Below are 24,353 nucleotides of genomic sequence, written 5' to 3'. Positions count from 1 at the left end.
AGTGCAATATCAGATGTCCAGCTTGACCTGCAACCTTCTCTGAAATCAGGCCACCCCATTACGGCCAGAGCTTTGATGCAATCCTCACAGGCTTTCCCAAAATGAATGCATTACAATTATTCAGTCCAGAGGCTGCACATATCCCTGTGCTGTGTTTCCTCCAGCAGTGCTTGAAAATGTGCTATTATTGAAAGAGTTAAAAAAAATCCCCTTGGAAAAGCTAATTATTGCATGCAGATACTTCTTTGTGTGATCAAGGAGGGGACAATTTAATAGGCTCTGTAATACAACCAAGAACAAAATTGCTTTAAAGGAAGTCTCTTGTTGAGTGACAACTCTGTTGCCTGAGCCAATTAGGTCCCAATAAAGAGTGTTGAATTGGCTCCTGCTTTCTCATTAATTATGTTCTGTCACAGACATGGGGCTTGATTTAGCAATTTTGTATTACATTAAGATACTGAAAGGAATGGAACAAATGGCTCACTCTGATAATAGGCATTCTATACACGGTGTGACATTTACTATCCAGCTGTCCATAAGGCAGCCTAGCACTTCAGTTCAGGGGTTTATTTGTCATTGCTTCAAAGGGACACTCAGCTTTTCACAAAAAAGAAACAGAGAGGCTAATAGATAGGACAAAATGTACTGCTGATATGCTTTATTAGAGATAGGATGCTAGGGTTTTGCTAACAAGCTCATCGTTGGGACTAAGCCGAGTTTGCTGTCAATCATCCTACACACAAAAGCACACTAGTTAACAAGGAGAAATGAATTACAGACACTTATTCCTGCCTGTGGGATCACAAATACACCAATCTGTGAAAGAGGCACAAACTCAGAAGACAAACTACATATTTGTCAATAACCTCCTAGAAAGAACCCTAGTAATTCTTTGAAGACCTTTGATTTAGCTTCCCTCTAAAATACATGTATAGGAAATGTTTTAGTTACCATGACATTTTCCTTTGTTACTTGTACAATTTTTCATCACATTAAAAACAGAAAACTGAGGAGGTCTGCAAATGTTGTGCTAGGTATATACACTGCTGTTTATACCAAGCCACAGGGGGCAGCTACTGTTGTAATATTCATTAACAGCAACGGAAAATTAAATCTCAAAAACTTTAGTTTCAGGCTATGTTGAATCAATGTGTAGAGCATAATCTAAATCCCAATTTATGTCTTATATAATAATTAAAATAGCAGGATTTTTTTTTAGGCTCAGCTTATTTTTTCACCCTCCATTATGTATTTTCAAGCAGAGTTTTGATCCATTGTTTGCATTACACTTGCAAGTTCAGATTCAATGTGCAATTCAATAAGCACACTACTTTATAAAAGCTTTGTTTATGTATGCAAGTAAATATTATTAATGCATATATTTATGTGCATGTATGAACTTAGACATGATTGTTTGACCCTGATTACATCTTCTTGTCACAGCATTGCCATTTATTATGCAACATATCCAGTATGACTGCCTTCATCAAGAAATGAAAATCCTTAGGAAGCTGGGAATTTCTTTTGCAAAATATTAGTTTCATTTCAAAAGATATCCAAGAAAAATAACCTCTAGATGTGAAAGTGCAAAGAGGAAAATAAACAAATGTGTGTTGTTGAGAAAAGCAAAACATGATTTATTTTCCAGACAGAAATGTGTAGTCAAAAACTTCACTGAAGTGTGTATAATCCTTTCCCTTGAAGTCATATCTAAACTTAAGCAATTATTTCCTCAGATTTCCAAATCTAGAGGATTTTCTGCAATAATAGTTCTTGTTTCATGTGTACGGAATAGTGTCTAAGATTTTACTACTAGACAAGGTAGTATCTATTTGAGAATATCTTATTTTACCCTATTACGAGATAGAAATCCTGCAGTTAAGTCCTTCATTGCCTCTTCCATCAGGTGCTCTTTCACCAAGATTAAAAAATGGTCCTTTAAGCTTCCTTCTTCTCTTGTACTTGCTAATGCTGCAGGCCAGGAGTATGAAGGGGTCACCCTCTAAGCAGCTACCAGAAACAGAACTAAGATGTTCTTGAATAATTTAGGAATGAGTAGACAGACTTCTCCCAGTAACACACTCAGGCCTGAGTTTGTGTGTGTGAGCAGGTTTGTTGGCAACATTGACAGAGGAACATGGCTTTTCCACCTGAAAAACCTGGATAACAGATTTGGGGCCCCTCATGCAGTTAATGAAAAAAAACCCAGTCCCAATCCTTAACAGAAATTAATGGACTAGATACAGGAAAGAAGCTTTGTAGATTGTAGGCAAGGCAATATGTATTTAGTGAGTTAGACAGAATGATCTCAGGTGAGTTATAGAAAAAGCTAATTAACGCTTCTTCCAAAGTGTAACTTTCTTCCTGAATGGCACAGCATCCCCCCAACAAATACCTTCCAAAGAACTCCCAATTTATATTTTTATTGTTTGCTTCTTCTTTACAGCCCTTCAACATAATCAGAGAAGTCAATATATATGCAATGAATAAATGCAGTCTAAAGAAAAAAACTACTAATCAAATTACCTATTTCTGATCCATAAAGGGCAGTCTGAACCTAATTATTTTTTCTCATCATTGTTATACTTCAGTCTTGCTTACCTATCTGCTATAAGTATTCTTCTATTTTTGTGATGATTTTACTAACTTGGAAGGAAGCAAACATGCTACAAAATATATTTCAGTATTTCTGCTATCAGCCACTCCATCCTCATCTCCTGTTGTGTAGGTGGTGAGAATATCTATTCCCATTATCTTGTCAGGTCTCATACTTCCCTAATGTCAAAATGGCTTCATCTTTTCTAGGTCATAGATATTTGAAATTTTCCACTAATTATTTTTATTGCTGTAACTCTTTTTTATTTCCTTCTCTAAGCAAAAATGAAGCATTAAAAATTTTTAATTTGGATAAGGAACATATCCAGTCATAATCAATTCAGATTCAAAAGCAGCTGTATTTGAAAAGCATTAGCCATATGGAGCTGGAGAGCTCCTGTGCAAAATAACTTGACCCACACAGTAATTTAGGTCTGAATTATTTTTAAACATTTGCAAAGAGTAAAGAGCTCTTACTTTGGTTTCCTAGATTGTGAGAAAGTATTTCCTCTTGTCTTGGTTTGAAAGACAGATGTCTGCTGAGGAAAGCAGAAGCCTCCCTTGGGATGGAAAATATAACCCCTTTCCCTCCAAGTAACTATAGCTTTGAAATTGAGGGCAAAGATATAAGAATAGGGAAAACAGTTCTTTACTCGTATGTATGATAAAGCAAACAAACAACAGCAGCTCTGGCATTAACCCCAAACAGAACTCAAGCCCAACAGGAGCTTTTCCCATTGGTGCAGTTCCGGGCCCGGCCAGCAGGGGCGCTGCTGGCTCCCGGTGGGCGGGGCAGGTGCGGTGATTCCCCCGCGCCTGCAGGGGGCGCTGCGGCGGGAGCTGAGGGAGCGCGCGGTCATGGCGGGCGGGCCGAAGGGCGGAAATAGGCTGCAGCAGGAGCCTTGGAGCAGCATGGGGAACTCACCCGGGATAGCAGGCAAGAGGTAGCAGAAACCCCACAGCTGTAGCAGATGGTGAGTCCTTTGTTTGGTGAGATAGGGTGTTAATAAGGTCCCAGTGCAAGGGCCGCTCTTACAAGCAGAGCTCCACTCACCGTAGAAGGCAGCAGGAGACAGAACCCCGCAGTGGTGGTGAATTCTTCCCACAGCAATTACAACCTCCTTCCCTTCCAAATGCCAAGTGAGCAAGAAGGAGGGAGCAGCTGCCCCAGCCCCTTTTTTCCCAGCCCAATTCCCACAGCATCTCCACTCTCTGAGAGGAATCCTCAGATAAGAGGAGTGCAGCTAAGTGCCCTCCACCCCTGAGCTTGGCAGCTTCTTTTGTCTCTCTCAAGTACCCAGTCATTATTGTCTCCTGCAAACACATATGGGAGAAAATTCCCTGAGAGAAGGAAACAAAAGGAAGAATCCTAAACCCCAACACCTCTTCAAGTACATCTTCAGTTTATATAAAGTCCTGATTCTCAGGTCCAGTGGAACACAGGATCTGAAGGGCTGGAGGGATCACATTGAAATTAACTTTTTCTGAAGCTGTGGGTGCAGATAATACCAGTCTTCCATGGGTCACAAACTGGGCTTTGAGACTGGTTTTCCTTGCACGTGGAGGTAATGAGCTCCTGAAGAGCAGTTACAGCAGTAATAGCAGTAGTGTCCCATCCACGCCCTCTCAGTGAAATACAATTGTGCAACATGGTTGCAGATAAAAGTGGAAGAAACCAATAATTAAAAATCATCACTGCCAGTGATTTCTTCATAACATACTGCTGAGGGATTTACTTATCTGGAAACAGGCAAGTGGGCTATTCTATCTGATGACAAAATTACTACTTACAGTTCCTGCTTTAGTAGGACAGTTTCCATATGTTCTGTGCAATTGCAAATGTAGGAGAGATTCTTTCAAAGTATATCTCAGAGAACTGTTAGGAATTCTCACAGGGGACAAGCTCTCTCCATTGCCTATACAAGGAAATTGATGGAGACTGGCTTCCTAATTTTGATGATTTGAGGTGCAAAGTATGACCTTCTGTTCATCTTTCAGAATATAATCAATAATTTCAATGATTTTTTAGGACATAAGCAAGAGTTTCTAGACATCAAGCAGAGTTTGATGTTTCTTTCATATACATTTTTACATAGTATTCAATTGGTATTTTAAAAAGTGATGTCTTCCTCTCTTAGAAAATATATTTATATTGTTATGGTATCATGAGGATCTTCAAAACACAGTATTACCTGGAAACTAGTTTGTCTGGTATGTTTCATTTGGACTGTTGATAATTTTATAGGATTAGGTGCATGGATTTGTGGTCTTCATACAAATTCCAATTTTTTAATTACTGTGATAATTATTACAATGATGCCAAATGAATTGGTAATTACACAGGAACTGGGTGAGAAAGCAGTGATTCTTTGCATTTTGATGGAAATTGCTGAGGGAATCTGTGTTTCCAGTCATGTGCACAACATAGCCTTACTCATTAAATCATTTAAAATCTGTTCCTCACAAAGAGACTATGAAAAAAATACATTGTGTGGCTAGGTTGGCAGACTAAACCTAGAAGGTGATTCCTGTTGGAGATAAAGTTTCTGTGCTATGAAAGAGGTAAAACTGATGGTGTGTCCAAGCTGAAACTCTGAATATCCCAGAAAAACTGTAGTAACATTTTTATTAACTTTGTATATAGTTTGGGGATGTTCACTATAACTAGTATGTTACTAATAAGGTGATTTACATATTCATCTCCTCAGATCCAGTATTTTTGTCTCAGAGGAAGATGGCCTTTTGGATAACAGTAAGTTTGATTTTGACAGTACTAGTGCTTTACCAGTGAAAGTTCTGTAGCACCCCTTGGGGGAATACTGTTTGGAGCAACATAAGAATGTCCATGATTTTGCCAAGGAACTGTCCAATTGGCCTTTCATACCAGCAAACCAAAGTCCTGTGCAGTTCTCTGAACTAGTGCATGACCATGCAGACCAAATTTGAAGGTCAGGTACTGACAAGAGCAGAGTATCCACTGATGAATGAGATCTTCCTTCTTCAGAATGTTTATTTCAACATTGCAAAAGGAAGATGATGATGATGAGTATTAAACACTAGTCTTGGAGTTTACCCTAATATTCCCTCAATCCTTCCCTCTCAGTTCAATTTACAATTTTGAGTCCTCCTAAACAGCTGTTGGTATTTTCCTTTGCCTATATGGCTTGTTGGTTTTTTTGATTTTTTTTTAATTAAATACATTTGTTTATTTTAATTGGATGTACATTCAGCATTTTTCTTCTTGTTTATAATGTCCATTACTACTAATGTCTAAGGTTTCATCATTTCATCTTAAAACTTAACCTAAGCAGCAAGGAAAATGAATCTTGAGTTTCATTTTTACTGCAATCAACTTAATGCAGGATGTTGTCTGTCTGCTAGAAAATATTGAAAGGCAGTCATGAAAAACCATTAGCATGTGCCTTGGGAAGGAATCTGAAGAATCAGGATAAGATCTCAGTTAGAAGATTGTCTCTGAGGTTACCCAGACCATCTGTAGCACTGTCACTGAACACAAGGCACAAGACCAGGAAATCTAGATATTTGCAAGATTAAATACTTGGGAACTCTGATAAAAAAAAGCCCTAATTATTTTCTGTCTTCATAAGCCAGAGTTGCAAAAGATGACATGTTGGGAACAGTTTAATAACCACAGATGCCCAGTGACAGGTAGTATTCTCCTCTAAAATAACTTTACAATTATACTACATTTTTTGAAAAATACTGCTTTTTGCTTTACAAAGCTCAGACAAATGTTGTTTGATGTTCCTGATGCTTCTATAGTCTAAAATCATTTAAAATTTGGCCTCACCAGTAGCATATTAAGTATCACTAACACATCAGTCAGTGTGGCCTCAAGAGTTTTTTAAATATAAATTTGTCCTTTTTCTTGGAAATAAATATGATATTCCCTCTGAACACAGATGGTATCACTTTTTTACACTGTTATAAAATTTCTTTTCAAAATCCAAAATTATTTTACATTTATAATGTAACTATCGTTTCTTTCATTTTCCTCCCCTGTCCTGGTTTCTGTGCTGGTTCTTATGTGACTATATCAGAAGTCTGCGTAAATCAGGGAAATTTTAGATGGTGGCTAAAAGCCTTTCATTCTTTTTCTCTAGGGGCCCAGGAAACATAGTGTAACTAGGATGTAGAGATAGTCTATGAATGTCAAGAAATGATCCCTGAAATCTCTCAGGCCTTACTGTTTTACAGGTGAGCTTAGGGATTCTAGTAGAAGGTGCATACCTTGCAATCTCTGCTGACTTCAAGAAGAATGTGGCCCAGCTTTGTAAGATATGCTAAAGTTCACAGATGAATGAAAATTTCAGAGACCAGTCAGGCCTGAGTTATGGACTGTTATCTTTTATTACTTCACATGGAGTCCATATGATGATCAAATGGTTACAACGAATCCGTTTTGGAGCAAAATTCTAACAACTAATTAAAATAGCCGTAAAAAGTCAGTTAATTATCCTGTTTCAGTGTGTTTTTAATTCAACAGAAATTCAACTCAACATTGAGTCTAGAAAAAAAAAAATTGTTCTTTCTTGCTCAGTTCTACTGTTTCAGATTTTTAACCTAGGCAATTTAGGTGGAAATAGTAAGCTAGAATAAGATATCTTTTCTTATGCATATAAGTAATTATAAAGATATTAAGACATGAAGCATAAATTTGGTGCAAACGTTTCAGTAGAAAGTGTTGGAATGTAATACATGAAAAATGAAAGGTGTGCTCTTGCTGCAGCATGGCATTTCAGATCTGAAATCTGTTTGACAACACTGTTAAGTTCGCTTGGCCATATGATAGGATCTCATGGAAAATAATAATGCAAAGGAAATGGTAGCTAATTGCAGTTTTTGTTTATGAACTGATTCAGTGAAACATGTTAGATTGTATATCTTCTCTATAACTACATTATGCTAATTAGCTAATAACACATTTTCCAAATGATTTTTAAATAGCTCTGTTTAGATTCTGACTCATACAAGTAGCAAGCTGTTACTTTTTTTGCATGAGCTACAGTTAGTGATTAAAAATTATGTGCGTGACTCAAAAAGAAAAGTTCAAGTTTTAAATAATCATAAAAAATGCTTAGGCAGTCCAGTTGAGACACAAAATATGAAAGCGTTGTCATAATTAAAGGACTGAACAAAATTAGATTTATATTCTCTCTTGTTAAGGTCCTGTGGACTTGATGTATAAACAATAAAGATTAATAAAAATATATATATTTCATTTTATAGTTATTACAATATATAAAAGGACAAAAAATATAGATATATTTTTGTAACTGTTTTAAGCCAGAATTATGACTTGGAATTTTCTAGTTTTCTCCCTGTCCATGAATCAGACATAAGTTACCCAACAGTGTGAATGTGTTCAGATCACCAGTATAAAACTAAAAAAAAAAACCTCATGAAATAGAGATGAGAAGAAACATCTTGGGGAAAAAAATGTATTATATGTATTACATGAGCTTTAGCCACTTCAAACATTTTTTTGAAAGTAGCCCAATTGTTTAAAGCGTTTAATGAGATATCAAAATAAAAGCAATTAAGAATTTTTTGTATTTTTTATTATTTAAAAGCATTCTTGTCAATAGAGGTTATAAGATGAAAAAAAGAAAAATAAATTCTCACAGATTCGTATTTTTCTAAGCACTATTCAAGTATATAGGACAGGAGGATTAGCGATCTAGAAGAACCCAAAATACTATTCAAACAACTAGAAATCATGCCCATATCTTATGCATTATAATTGGCATTTCAAACAATCAGTATTGAATTTGAGTCATTAAAATTGTTTTTCCTTTTTGTGTGACAGTGGGCTTATAAATTGTGGGTCTCAGAATCAGCCTACATAGAAAAAAGAATAATCTAACCTGTAATGAACATCACTTGGTATCCTCATTTTGCAAATCTGTTGCTGAAGGATAAATAAAGGGATCAAAAGTGTGCACAGTTAACAAGAAGGTTCACTTTAATTTTCTTCAGTCATTTGGGAATGTTTTCATTGGTACTTTTTTGGTACTTCTGAGATCATAGTTTTCATGTTTTACAGCATTTCAATTCCAAATTAACATCCACATCAGAAAAAGAATCAACATACCTTCTTCTAATAAAACACTACATTTACAGATATTGCTGAGAAATTTATGATTAGGAATTCCAATTCATAAATCCTAAGAAGTAAATTATTTTATAGGTACATATGCAGCATGCTAATTATGCTACCCTTGCCTGCATAGAATTTTCATTTAGAACAGGCTTGCCTGAGGAACTCTTTCTGAATCTCATATGGCTGGGTTAAGCTTAGAAATTCTATTGATCACTGCTTTACTTTTACTGTCGGAATTGAGCAAATACAGGCAATAAAAAGTTTTCATGCAATACGGTATGACTACTTAGTAGAATGATCTCATCTCCATTCTGCATTACCTTCCTATCTGCATGGAAAGTGCTAGACAGAAAAGGATAATGATAAATGAAGCCTTCTATGAAGTGTCCTTCTAAGCCCCTTGAAAGTGCTTTTTCGCTTTTTTCCTTTTTTTTTTTTTTTGAGAACTATTAAAAGAATGCTGAAAACCCAAGCAAAAATCCATCAAAGAACTGACCATTCCATCAAAGAACTGACCATTTCATGGCCTTATACTTCTGTAGTCTACATCAAATTTCAAATTCCAAGACAGTAAAACATGTCTGGAGATTCAAAAGTTAAAATACATACAATTTTTTAAACTCTGTTATTAATTTGCTACCGAGTATCAAAATAATACTTTTCATGATGAGCACACTAATGTTGAAACTTCAATTCACATTTAAAAATTAATTTAAATAGTCTGCTACCTCCCCTTTCCTCCGTACATTTTAATTAATGACAAGTCCATGGAAAATACAAGAGCCTAACTATAGATGTCAGAGTCCAAAAGTCCTTCTTCCCACAAAAGCAAACTCTGGGGCAAAGAACCGCATTCCTATTTTCCTGTTCTTCTAGATACATTTAATTTTGTAATCTTTCCTGTATGGCAGCATGGCTTTAGGAAAAGTTGGGAAATATTCCCTGAAAGATATGATCAAAAGCTAAGCTGCCTTGGACTTGTGTTGCAGAGCCTTTAACATTGGTGTGCTTTCGTATTTAGGAGCCAGTGGTACACTGTTTCCACATTAGCTGTACAGCTTCAGCTCATCTTCTGATATTCTGCTCTAGGTAGGCAAATCTGCTCTGAGAATCTTAGCAGAACTTGTGGAAGCATATTTCTGGGGGAGTGCCAAAAACTTTCTGGCAGCTCAAGGAAATTATGGATAGATAGAGGAACTTAACCATAATTCTTTGGAAAACCTCTAAGAAATGAACAGATACTGACAACACATGCTAGACCTTTTCTCAAGAAGAGAACCAGATAAGTGCTCCGATGTGAGCTCTTGCTCCAAACGCAGAGTCTGAAAAGCAGCAGTAACAACACAACTGTGGTGCGTCAGCAGAGGCAATCCTGGCAATGAGCATGGGGAAGCAGCACCGAAGGCTGCAGCTGATAGGAGCTATGGCCATACCAGCTCCCCATCTGTGGTAGGCGCTATCAGTACTTGACAATTATGGCACCTAAATGGAACATCTTTTTTAGACCTAAACATTGCTCACAGACTGGTGGATCAGAATTAGATTTAATTCCAGCATGTGTCTCTCCTAGATATATACAATCAAACTGAAGGGAAAAAAGCTTGAATACCTTTTGGCTTAGTGACCTGTAACACTGCAGTGTATTGTAATCACAGCAGTAATACTGTTGCCTGCAAGTGTGACTGCCTAGCTGTAAAACACAGGCATTTCCCAAAATGTGAGAGCTCTGGTTGATAATTCTGACACACTTTACCTTCAGTAAGCCTAAGGGAGCTTCTGCAATCCTAAATGTGTAATAGAAGGAAGGAGTAGTGGTTTGTATTTACTTCTGTCTAAGTCTGGCAAACTTCTAGTCTGCATTTATTTTCTTTCCAGACAAAGGGTGTAATGTCAGAACTTTAAAAGCCACACACAATGGAAATTATTGTCTCAATTTACTAATGTTTAGATTCCCAAGGGACATCTGCTCACTTTTCTCTACTAAGACTGTCATTAGGCACTTTGGCCAAGTTCCTGTCCCTATGGTTTGTGTAACGTTGTTCTGTTGTAAATTAGGCACACAGTTGCAGTATTTTGTGATCATCTACGGGAAAAATCATAGTCAGGATATAAGTAAAATTGTTTGTGTCCTGATAATTCTTGATGTTCAAAGGCTTCATTAGCTCCTTTCTGGTAGTGGATGTAAACTTCATTATGATGATCTGAAGTTTGAATCAATTCCCTTTTTATTTGTGAATTTGTTTTTGCACATTTCACCAGTGACCATACTCAAATAAGTTATTACACTGTGATGAAAACTTTTGTGGACTTCCATATCATTGATTGCAACTGCAAAATAGAAAAAAAACCAGACAGATGCTTGTTCACTGAGGGTGATACATGCATCATACCCAGAGACACCAAGGATGCAATTAAATTGCAGTAGTGATTCTTGGGTATTTTTCTAGCTTCTTTGTCTCTACCATTTGGTAGCAAAAAAGTTTACAGAATACAGAAGTTTTGGTAGTTTCAAGTGAGTTTACTATTAAATAAAATTTAAAAATCAAGAAAGAAAGAAAGAATATTCTTTTCAGGATTTTGAAAATCAGAAATCCTTGAAATTACTACATCTATTTATAACAAACTTTGCTAAACACCAGAGGTTGAAAACTTGATCTTGAAACAATCAGAGGAGAACTAGACCTACTTACATTTTAAGATATATTTGCTTCTTGCAATCTACTAAGTACCCTGTAGTGAAAATCATTGTTTATTTTTAGAATATCAAGTCCTTAAGAATGAAAAAAAAATTGCAGAACAAGCTTGGGATAGAGAGTGTTTACGTAGATTTCTGTATCATTAACTAGATGACTTAAAATATTTCCAACCATTTTGAGGGAATTACTTAGTCCTCTGTTTCTAATAACAAAGTCTTTGTCTTATACTTTCAATGTCATAAAAGAAATTGTCTCACTAAAACAAGGACACTGTGATCCAGAAAACGTTTAATTCAGAGCACTAACAAACTTCCTTCTTTATTTCAACTACAGTTACATGTATTCATGTATATTTCTACATATCAGCAGAAATATTGTTGTTTACTATGTAACCTATATTTCATATACTTTTATGCTACAAAAATAAGAAATACTAATTTTAAAGCATTATTTTGAAACTTTTCAAAATAAAAATTTCTATGGTAAGACTTATCTTCTTCTTTCCTATAAGTTTGTTGATTCTTCCCAATTTGGTTTTTCCCTTTCTGCCTCCCAGATTTAATGGTTTTGTCTTTTCAGTTCCAGTCTAAATTAAAATTTTAAATTTTCAATCTCTGCACTGATGAATTTGAAATTATTTTTACTTTTTCTTTACCTGGAAATTTGCCCAGCAGATGATAGCTGATATCACTAGGAAATCATATGCTGTTACAAGCTACTGTGAAATGAGCAGTGACATTATTCTTCTAAGCAGTTCTCCTTATCAATAATATAAATTGCAATTATTGGTTAAACAAGTTTGTCCCATTTCAGCTGATTACAGTAAACACCTTTGTTTTTAGCTCACAATGATGGTTAATTTTCTTGGGTATATCAGTGTTAATTGAGCCAAAAATCCATCTTTCGACTACATATCAAAATATAATCACCATTGGGGTGTGTGAAAACATGAATCATGGAAAACTAAGTAATTCTGTTTGTCAGGAGCTGTGATTATTTTATGAGAACCATACTGTTAGGTGTCCTTTTTAAAAAACATGACATACCAAATTGCTGAAAACTGGTGTTTACCACTGTAGCATCTCATTCTTACTTGTCATGTTAAATCTTGTCACTTTTTGCTATGTTGTTTCTCATCATATCGCAGTTGGATGTGACACATTCAGTTACATGACATGACTCATTGCAACCTGAGAAATCATAGATTTGTTGGGAAAAAAGAAATGTTACAATAGAGGATGAAGCTTTTCAAAAGCCTTTTTGATAGAATATGTTACTGACATTGCTTTTTTCTTTTATAAATGAGTACTCTTTTACATATCTTACGCTTCCTTCTGATCTCCTACTCTTGCCTTTTTTTTATCAGAAGCCATTTATGGTTTGTACCTTTAAAAAAATCTACACAGAGGTCAGACTTAGTTATACTTTACATATGTAAAATACATATAAAATTAGCATCTTCTCTTGACTACATGTTCACATATCATGTCATACCAGTACCTTTCTATCATGTATCTAGGTTGACCTATTTTGAAGAATGGGATCTTAGGAGCAAAAGTTAGGTAGAGTTGACTTCTTAATAGAAAGTTTTTGTTAAAGCTATTTCTGAACCAAGTTGTATGTACACTCGCAAAAGCCAAAAGGCAGGTTTTAGTAATTAAGGTCACATTTACGGAATCAGAGGACAAATGATTTTGGAAGGGATCTATAGAGGTCATCTGGTCTAACTGCCCTGCTTGAGATGGGCCAACAAGAACAGGATGCCCAGGACCACGCCCAAAATGCTTTTGCTTTTTTTTTTTTTTTTTTTTTGATTTTTGACCACATTCAGGAATGGAGATTCCACAATGTCCATGGGCAAACTGTCCCATTGTTCAGTCACCCCCACAGTAAAAAACAAACAAACAAACAAACAGATGTGCTGTTGTACTCATATGGAACATCCTGTGTTTCAGTTTGTGCCCACTTTCCTGTCACCAGGCACTACTGAATAGAGCCTGGATCTGTTTTCTTTGAACCCTCCTTCAGGTATTTAAATACATTTATAAGATCCCCCCAAGCCATCTCTTCTCCAGCTAAAGAGTCTCATCTTGCTCAGCTTTGTGTCTTAGAAGAGATGCTCCAGTGCCTTAACCATCTTAATGGCCCTGCACTGATGCTCTCTAGTAGCTCCAGGTCTCTGTTGTACTGAGTAGCCTAGAAACGGATACAACACTTCAGAGAAGCCCTCAACAGTATTGAATTAAGAGGAAAGATTACCTGCCTCAACCTGGTAATGACAGTTGTCCTCATGCAGTCCATAATACCATTAACCATGATACCATCTTTGCCTCAAGGGTGCATTGCTGCCTCACAATTCAGTGTTGTATTCACTGGGTCTTGGATGTCGTTTTCCACGCAGCTGCTTTTCAGTTAATTGGTCCCCAGCATAATACTGGTGCATGGGGTTGCTCCTCACAGCATTTCCCTTTGTTGAACTGCACAAGGTCAGTGACTTTCTATCAGCCCATTTCTCCAGCCTGTGAACGTCCCTCTGAATAGCAGCACAGCTCTGGTGTATCAGCCGTTCTTCCCAATTCTGTATCATCAGCGCACTTTCTGAGGGTAGACTCTACTCCATCATCCAGCTTATTGGCAAAGATGCTGAAAAAATCAGGTCTAGTATAGATCCATGGGGTACACCACTAGATACTGGCCTCACACAAGATGTTGTGTCTCTGAACTCGTTCAGTCAGTTTTTAATCCACTTCTCTATCTGCTTATCCAGCCTATACTTCACCAGTGTCTCAAGGAGAATCCTGTGGGAGATAGTGCCAAAAGTATTGCTGAAGTCTATGTAAAACCTCTATTGCTCTCGCCCCACCTACCATGCTAGTCATATGTAACTTCTTGAGTCCATAGAACTTGAAAGTTGAAAAAATCAAAAGTGATAGGATGCCACTTCTTTCTCATGAGTAAGGGCCTACATGATGTCACTAGAGTTTCTCCTGTAAAGCAAACTGTATGAATTTTCCTCTGATCCAAGCTAGCAATGTAGAAGGCAGCTCTTGTTTCAAAAACATAAGGTCTATGGTCTAAACCAGAACTTCTGAAGTTTTATTGTCACCACCATACCACTGGCAGAAAAGTCATGGTGAGGTTGTGTTGAGCCCGCAGAAGTATGCTAGCATCTGAATCTTTTCATGGATGTTGAAAGAGCTCCCTACACCACACTCAAATCCCCACATCACACTCAAAATATATTCTTAAAAATCTGAGCTAGAACTGAAACACTGAAAGTTTTCACTAAAATTATTAAGTACATTTTTACTTGCATTTCATCCATCAAGAATATTGTAGAGAAAATTTCCTTCTGGTTTCCATGGGAACAGTTTTGTAAATGTATAGGGATTCAAAATGTAAAGTGGTTGGTGAAAAACTTGTGAAAATAAAGTGCGTTTGCAGTTTTTCTTCCATGATAAATGTATGGAGAATTAAAACCTTTGACAAGAAAGGAGTGATAGCATATGATTTTCTAGACATATGGGAAACGTGTGCAAACTCAAGAGGCATGAATTATTCCTCTTGAACAAAAAAAAGCTTAGCAGATGTTAGTGTGCAAGGACCGTGTAAACATTCTGGGGGCTTAAAGAAGGGTAATTTTAAAAATTCATCAGTAGGAATAAAGACACATGAAATTGCAAACCAAATATTTTTATAAAATTCACAGGTAATAAGCAATTGAATAGTTACTTTTCTCTGTTTTGTTTGAGCATAAGCCAGTAATTTCCCATGAAAAGCATTGGTCAATAGGAATATGGGAGATACTCTAAAAAGTGTTGTCATTCTTGATCATTACAACTTACCGAGATTTTACAGCTTTAAATACATTAATCTGAGGATCAGACCCAGCTGTTCAGGGGACAGGACAGGCTGTCAGCTGTAATTGCATCACATGACCAGCAGCACATATGCCCCATTGAGCATTGGTGGTGGGGAAATGGAAAATTAACCCTTCCAGCACAACCCTACTTGCCATCCATGAAACTTGACTAAAATTTGCCTAAGTAGTGAAGTAACTAGGAGGAATTTTGCTCAAAGGGAGTTATATATACATGACAGTTTAGACAATACAAGAGGAAGTAAAGATGTTGTCAATCTAAATTGAGATAAAACCCAAACATTGTTTGTGAAATTTACATTTTCAGCTATATTTAAAATATTTCAGCTCCTGTTTTTAGCTACAATTTCTGAGGAAATATTCTGTGGAATAGAATATTTTCCAGAACTTTTTCATTTGTCTAATTATCTTCCTGATCTACTGACTGCTCTTTAAAACATTCAATTTACAGGCTTCATCCAAGGTTGGAAACTGGTAGAGGATGCAAGTTTTGTAGTATCATTATGGCCATTTCACTGGGGCACATTCTTCACCTGTTAAATGCTTAAGTGGTTTTGTACTTCCTCTGGATATGTTATATATTGAAAAAAACTTGCCTCTGAAATAATGACAATACTGTGTAATACCTCAAAAATATGAGATCTTTGTCAATTCAAGTGATAATGGAACCAAACACATGCATTTATAATGATGTAAGAATGAGAAAAAAGCAATTAACTGTCAGTTTAGAGGTTTTCAATAAAAAACCCTTCTCACAAGCAGATATTATAGACAGCCGCTACAATGCCCCTAAAATTGAAATATATTATGTGTATAAATTACATCTTCCTTCTAAATGTATTATGAAAATTTAAGCTGGTATATCAATATTAGATTGAGTGACGTGCATCACTGTAAGGGTCCCTAAGGTTAAATTGGGCTCCTGCACTGGAATTCTAATTAGAAATATGAGTGCTCCAACTCTGTGTAAATGCACGTCTGTTTAATTATTTTTGCTTTTTCCTTGCATCTTTCATTATTCCATAGTCCTTTTCTTTCTCCTTTCTTGCTGTTTTCAAGCAACCCAATCTCCTCACTTAATCTAAGTGTAGGACTTTTCTATAAGTTGGCATTAATTGATAAGCAGTGTTTAATTATTATTTTTCATCTCTGAAGAGACCTGATATTAGCTCCCTGAGGGCCCTAGACAACATTTCAGCCCTTTGACTCATGTGGCACAGCTCTGCCATCTTCTGACATATCTTTCTCTTGTCAGGAATACAGTCATTTTCTTTAGGGTAATACCAATAATATTTTGTCTGTATTTTCTCTTTAGGAATTTCTTTCCTATTTAATAGTACACAACAAAACATTTTTAATGGAGAATGGATATAGTTAGTCTCTACATAAGAGATGTGTTTTAAATGAGTACAACAGTTGGTTTCTCTATCACACTAAATGACTCATAAGAAACCTTTCACAAATATTAGTACAATAGCCGAATTACCGCAAGAGTATTATGTTATTTCCTACTACCCTATCTCACTCTTAAAAGAGTACATAAATTTCTTAAATTATTTATGTTTGGCATTAATTTGTTTAATCTTATTAAAGAAATGTAATGAAATAAATCAAATATTGTGTAGATGAATTTCAGTGTAAATCTAATGTCCATAGAAAAGTAATTTTCATTTTACATTGTGTGAATCTTGGTGGTGAGGATGTAGGGTATAAACTTTATTTTGATAAATCAAAATTCCTTTTAAGAACTGCTTAAAATTTAACATTTTCCTCTGATAGGATAAATCTGATTAATTTTAAATCAGTGTAATTATCCTAATATTCTTAATGAAATTCCAGCACACACAAAATTTTTCAAATACTTCTCAGCAGATATAGTTTTATTAATGAAAAATAAAATATCATTGGGAGACATTTGGCCTTAGAATGAAATATTAAAAATTGGATTAGTCTTTGGATTAGTATTTAGATTCACATCAGTGTGCAATGAAGATATATTGAAGTGCAAATATATTGAAGTGGAATGTATAGAAATCTTAACATGAGTTCTGGAGTAACTAATTTTCTTTCCCAGGCAAAGCTAAATTCTAGAATCTGAAATCTCCTTTTAATTGCTGAATTGTACTTTTTCAAATCTTTGTTTTCTTCAGCACTAACCTGAAGACCCTAAGCTTATTCAAAAATTTCTCTCCCTATAGGCGATTTTTTAAAGCTATCATTTCTTAGGATGGATCTCCAAATGGAACAAATGCACAGCCTTTCTCTGTTGCTCTGTTTCTTGTCAGTCCCAATAAAAGAAGAAAGACAAGACAGCCTCTCCAGCCACAGGAAAGTCATAAGCCCAGTTACCCTTTGGTAAAAGGTCCCTCACAGCTTGTTTTTAACCTATTCCTGGTCTATTCCATAACAGAAACGATTACATGGTCAAATAAAGACCTGAAAATATTCTTCAATCCTATTTAAAAATATGTAAATACTAGAAAATGCCATAATCAATACATTCTATTTAAACATTACAAGAATGTTACATTAAGTTCCCTAAAACCACACTTAATCCTCATAAAATATTTAGTTTGTGTAGCCTAATTAATACAGCATAAACAAACATACATAAAATACATAAATATATAAAATACAACAAAACACTTTTCTGAAAAAGTCACCAGGTATTTAAACTCCAAAACTGTAGATGGAATATGGAATACCAGACAAAACCAGGATTTTCCTTAGGCCTAGACATGTGCAAGTTGAGTAGTCCATAATGAAGTACATCCAGATGTGTCCTTCACAAATACCACATCTTAATAAAATGCTGTGTTGTATCCATTTGATTATACCAGTTTTTCTGAACAGATGCAGCAGACATATTTTATTTTCCATGTATGGCCATGAACTCCATATTCAGTGATTTTACATGCAATTTTATTTCTGAAATCAGGAGTATGCTTAGGTTTGGCTAATGTGCATGCAAGTTCTCTGTAATACATGTGTTTATTTTTAAAATATATAGATCAAACTGGTGCTTGATAATAATTCTTGGAACTTGACCCTGGTTACATTACCATTTATTTTTAGATTCTGTGACCTTTTGGAATAATATTTTTATAAGTGCAATAAGATCTTCTAGTGTGCGAATTAATGTTGTACTGATGGAATGGAGTTGATTGCACTCAGCCTTTAGCTTCATTCGCAGCAACACATTAGTTGTGAATTAGTGTGCAATAATTCATGCCCTGTTCTTCTTAGGTCTAAATATAACATTTGCTCAGCTTTAGAAATACAACATAAAGGCACTAATATTTTCAAATAAGGAGCCCCCTCCCATCCCTTAGTATTTTCATTTCAAATATGTTGTTCTAGCCGCCATATGTTACAATAATAACAGTCTATTAAATAGTGACATAGACTTCAGCCTAGCTTTCTTAGACATTCATTCTGTACAGATACTTTCTATGCTCAAGGTGTTGGGATCCAGCGACATGAAAGGGGATCTAAGAGTCTCTGTATTGAAACAATCATATGTATGATTACCTTTTCTTTTTGCTTTAATTATAATTCACAGGACACTTCATAAAAATAAAATTATTTTGAAATCTATTATTTTTCAGACAAAGTAAATGATGGACAGGCAGGTAAAGTATTAGTCACAAGGAGTCTTTAGGCAACTAAACTTAACATTTAGGTTCCTAGAATTCTCACATCATACTCAAAGTCTCCATCATTAAAGTCCCATAGAAAAACAAGCATGGCTAGAAGACACTCAGAAAGAATTTTCTTACAAGTCTGTCTAAAACTGAGGAGAAAGCTGAAGTTTCTCACATAATTTCCAAACTAGCTTCTCTCCTAATGAAGATTTCATCAACTAGATGGAATTAATTAGAACTAGCAACACTGAATTCTGCAGAGTGGTGTGGGACCCCAAAGGTCTCTGTCAAATATAGGTCTGGCACACAGGCAGTCTTTAGTACTGTGGAAGATTAAATCCTGATGTCTCAGAGACTGTCAGTTGCCCTGTCCATTGGACTGTTGGGTGTGGCTTCTTCAGTAGACTACATGCAATTCTGTTGAGATTGAAAAGTTTAAGAAAGTGCAGCCACGGAATATGTGTAGACAATGATGAAAAGTCAGGAAATCAAAGTTGAGGCACAGCATTTGGAAAACAGGGTTCAAGATCAAACCTTGCAGTAATGCAAGTGAAATGAACTATCTAATTTGGTTTCTAAAGCTATCTAGCAAGTAGGCTTAACAGACAAGAGGAGCTCATATGGTAAGCAGTACAGTACTGATGACTCACTGGAATAATTTCCTAAAGTTTCCTATACTTAACGTGTCAGTATGCAGTCATTTTGAGAATGTTCTAAAATGAAAAGTAATATTAGACCATTCTATTTCTAGCACTTGTTCAGTTCTAGTTCTAAGAATGTTCTTGCATGTAACCTGAGCAACAGAACAGAGGAAACAGACTAACCTGTCCTTACAGAACAAGCTATGTGGGTACTTAATCCAAAATCCTGTGATGCCTCTTTGCAATGTTGATTGTATGAATTTTCTCTTTCACATTTCATAGCTATGTGGTCTGAATGCCTGTCACAATTCATTTTTCCTGCAGATCATTCTCCCATAAGATGAACAAAACTGATTCAATAGGAAAAGGTTATCTCTGCTGTAGTAGTAGAAGCAAGTGCTGTGGATTGGACTGCAGTATGAGAGCCATAGCCTTTGTACACATGAATGGAGAAAAAAGTAGAAGTAGAAGTAGTTAACATATAGGTGCTTGTTTCATCTAATCAACATAGGGAATAAAGAGCAAAGAAGATATTGTAGTATGCACTGTAGATTTCCAGAGTTCTTTTCTGAAGCTAGATCCTGCTGAGGGGCTTTCCCTGGTGTACCTGATTTTCACTACTGTTTCCCATCCTAGCTAGCATAATGTGAAAGTAGTTGGCTCAATCCATGCTACCTTACAGGTACATTTTTTTCTGTAGTTACTCCTGTATGGCCCAAACTCTGTCCAAAGCAAGGTTTAATGCTCTACTAATGTGACTGATCACAGTAAGTATTGCAACAAATTTCACTTTATTGGATGGTATAGAAACAAGTGATGATGATGTCACTTTAATTGGTGGCATAGGAAGAAGAACATTTGCTAGAATTATAGAACTCTGCATTTCTCTTCTCATCCCTGCTCTTCTTTATTTTCTTCCTCTCCTTTCTCTGTTCTCTTCTCCTTTACCTTCCTTTTCTCTCTTTCACTTCCCATTCCCTTCCCATTTCAGTTTTTCCCTTAGGGGTATTATCCAAAGCAGAATCAGAATTATGAAGCTTGCTTTATTTCTGTAAATATCTGCTTCATTTTCTCCTATCATACCTCAAAGTGGAATTAATTGAGCTTTAAAGGATATAAAGAGTTACTGCAAATATACCACAGAGAAGGATGTAATACAGAAGTAAATCTACTAATAAATTAGGTTGGGCTTGAAAGTTTCTGGGCCTTTAAGTGTTCTACTGGATTTGTTTACAAGATCAAAAGAGCCAACAAGTCATTAAGATGCTGGAAAAATGCAAGAGACAGGAAAATTGGGCTGTCTAGGAAAGTGGAGTGGTCTGAAGTAGTAAGTGAATTCGGTTAGTCAGTTATTTTTCACAGATTCTGAAGGCTTCATGATCTACATACTTTCAGAAAAGTGACTAGATTTCACAGACCAGACGTGTTAACAAAAAATTGTCTTCCAAATGCATGGAAAAGAATATAACTTTTGGTCTCTGTTAATCCCTTTCGCTAATTTCTGCTATAGAGTGGGTTTGGAAACAAACAGTAATCCTGTTTGGAAACAAACAGTAATCCTGGCAGTAATTGCCAGAAATAATTGAGTATTATGCTAATTTATAATAAAAATCAAGTATTCAAAAAAAATATTTCAATTGCTAATTGAACTACAAGCAATATAAAGAATTCATTTTCTCAAAGCAAATTATTTCTAACTTAACTGCTTTTTTAGCCAAATAATGATATTTGGCTAAAAATATTAAGATATTCTAATCTATCTAATATTAAAGATATTTCAGTTGAATCTATATGTTTTTACTGTCATTAAACCATTTATTAAATGCAAAATTCTGCATGAAATCTTATTAGGTATGTAATGACCCTTGTTAGAATTCTGCAGCAAAAACGCAGGAAAAGAAATAGGGTTTAGGTCTTAAATTAGCTATTGATACTCCCAAATGAAGGATTTGCAGCATGTCGTTATATATACAGATGGCATTATGATTTCCAAGAGCAAATGTTATAAATATGATAGGAAACAAAAAAAAAAAACAAAAAAACAATGTAGTATGTATAAAGCAATTTATTTATCTGGAGGGATTATTTTTTAAAATGTGGAATTTAAAGATCAAATGATTTTAACAGAAAGTCTAGTATGAATTTTCAGTTAATACTATTTTACTTGGTGCATGCAAAACCTAGGAGGCAATAGCACTAATTAAGGAGCTAAAATCAGTAATAACACAAGGCAGATTATAGGGTACATTTTGTGCAGGTATCAATTCTATATTTAGAGCAGAGTTAGTTGGGTGATGAGCTAATAAGAAAGGAAAGACTAGATAAGAGGAATGTACCTATTTAACTGGTTGCCATTACAGCAGATAACTGATGGGTATTTATCTAAATGGTTTTTCCCATCTAACTCATATTATTCATAATTCATTTCCATTATCCATGGAAATACTTTTGACATGGGAACTGAGAAACTGAGTACTGTTTTTGTCATTGAACACTATTCCAAGGGCACAACCTTCATTGCCTTCTACGATGGGAATAGACCCACCCAAACTGTTTTCATGCCAACTACGTGGTCCAAAAGTAGTGCCTTGCTTTTCTCTGTTTTGCAGTGTCTGGTGGTAGGGCTTCAAGATGTAGTAGAGCAGTGAGTGATGGGTAAGAGAGCGATGTCATAAGAATGCCTGTTTTCAGACTGATCTGGGGACTCCAAAGCACGTAATTAAAATTACTCTCAAACTTTAAAGAATGAAGTGGGATTGGCTGTCATATGGCATGCAACAGAAAAAAAAAGGGTGGAGATTACAGAAGCAATTCTGTACAAATATTCATGCTTTATTTACCTTGAATATTAAAATCTGTTCAACATTCCAGTAACTTCAGATTCAGAGTCTTTGCTTTAAAACTTTGTCTTGACCTTGACTTAGAAATTTACATCTTCTGAGGAGGTATCCATGTTAATGTATCTTAATGAGTTTCCTTTACCACTGTTCAGAAAGCTCTGTAACATAGTTTTTGGCTGGCTCCTAGAGTATCTGCTGCTGCTCTGTTTATTGCTTTGCAAGTAGTAGTCCCAGAGAGAGTTTCAGAGTCTTTGCTTTAAAACTTTGTCTTGACCTTGACTTAGAAATTTACATCTTCTGAGGAGGTATCCATGTTAATGTATCTTAATGAGTTTCCTTTACCACTGTTCAGAAAGCTCTGTAACATAGTTTTTGGCTGGCTCCTAGAGTATCTGCTGCTGCTCTGTTTATTGCTTTGCAAGTAGTAGTCCCAGAGAGAGTTACCATCAGGATCAGCATTATTGAAAATAAACGCACATCCATACAGATTAGTAGGCAGTGTTATCCTCTGTTAGGTGTGGGGAAACAAAGAAGAAAGTTGTGATCTCCCTGAGATAGTTGAAGGAGCCTGTATTTTGAAGTGAGATGCAATTTCTTGCTGTAAGGCCTATATTCAGACCATGATGCCACTTTTTTTCACATCTTTCTCTTTAACCTATGTTGAAGATTGCATGCAAGATGTTTTCCATTACCATCTGTATGGCTGATTACCTTGTCAAGTGAGCAGTTTGCCTTATCTCTCTCTTTGAATGACCACATTCACACCTTCCTCGGGAGGGGACCTAACCTATCAAACTGAGATACTTCTTGTGGTAATTGATAGTAAACTGGCACATTCAAATATCACTTTCTATGTGTGAATTATTACTCAGCATTTTGTGGAAATAATGACAACATCAATATTTTAAAATAAACAAATTGTTCAGTTTGTTAAATAAAGGCTTATCCTAAAAAAAGCAGCTTCAAAAATGTATCAAATTCCATTAATGGATATCTCATTAAGCACAAAATATCATTTAAATAGGAAAGTTATTACCTCCCACATTGTTGCAGCTACTGCTCCAAACCAATTTCAACAGATCTTTTCTAAGGGCTCCTATTCCACAAACTATTTTGCTCTGTCTCGCTACATTGCTCATCACTGACAATTTCTTGCCCCATTCTAGCATGCATTGTGGCAGTTTAAGGTTGAAATATAACCTGTAGCTTAATGGTGAAAGGGGCCTTTCTGTGTAAGAGATCTTTTAAAGATTTTTAAATAAACTTTATTTTAACTCCTATCTGTACTGTATCTGGTTGGGGTAGAGTTAGCTTTCTTCAGAGCAGCTCTTTGGTGCTGTTTTTTGGATTTGTGGGTAAAACAGTGTTAGTAATATGTCAATGTTTTGGCTGAACAGTGCAGCATTCTGCTTGTCTACAAATAGGAATGGGCAAGAAGTTGGAAGGAGACGTGGCTGGGACAGCTGACCCAAATTGGCCAAACAAATATATCTCTTACAATACAACCTCACATTCAGCAATAAAAACTGGAGGTGGAAAAAGAAAAAGACAGATTTTGACTTCCAAGGAGGCCATTGCTCTGACACCAGCTGGACATTAGTCTGACACGTGTTGAGTTCTTAGACATTCCCATGTTCTGTTTTGGTGTAATTGTTCCAATTACAAACTTGAAGAAGGAAGATTTAGTGGATTTATAAAAATAAAAACTTACTTATCTCTGCTGCATAATTTCAGTTTTCCTCCAAAAACTAAGGAGGATGTTCTTTAAATATGAAATTGCTTAGTATACTTAAGATCTACCTCATGTGCAGTGAATTCCAATTCACAAGGCTACGTTTAGCTGAAAAATAGTAGTTCTGTATGAAGAAAAGAAACCGATGTTGGTCAGTAGCAGTGTTAACCCCCTAACTTCATAAAAATAATAAAGTGGCTT

This window comes from Geospiza fortis, unplaced genomic scaffold (genome assembly GCF_000277835.1).
Source record: "Geospiza fortis unplaced genomic scaffold, GeoFor_1.0 scaffold54, whole genome shotgun sequence".
Classification (NCBI taxonomy): domain Eukaryota; kingdom Metazoa; phylum Chordata; class Aves; order Passeriformes; family Thraupidae; genus Geospiza; species Geospiza fortis.
This window is presented reverse-complemented; position numbering follows the sequence as displayed.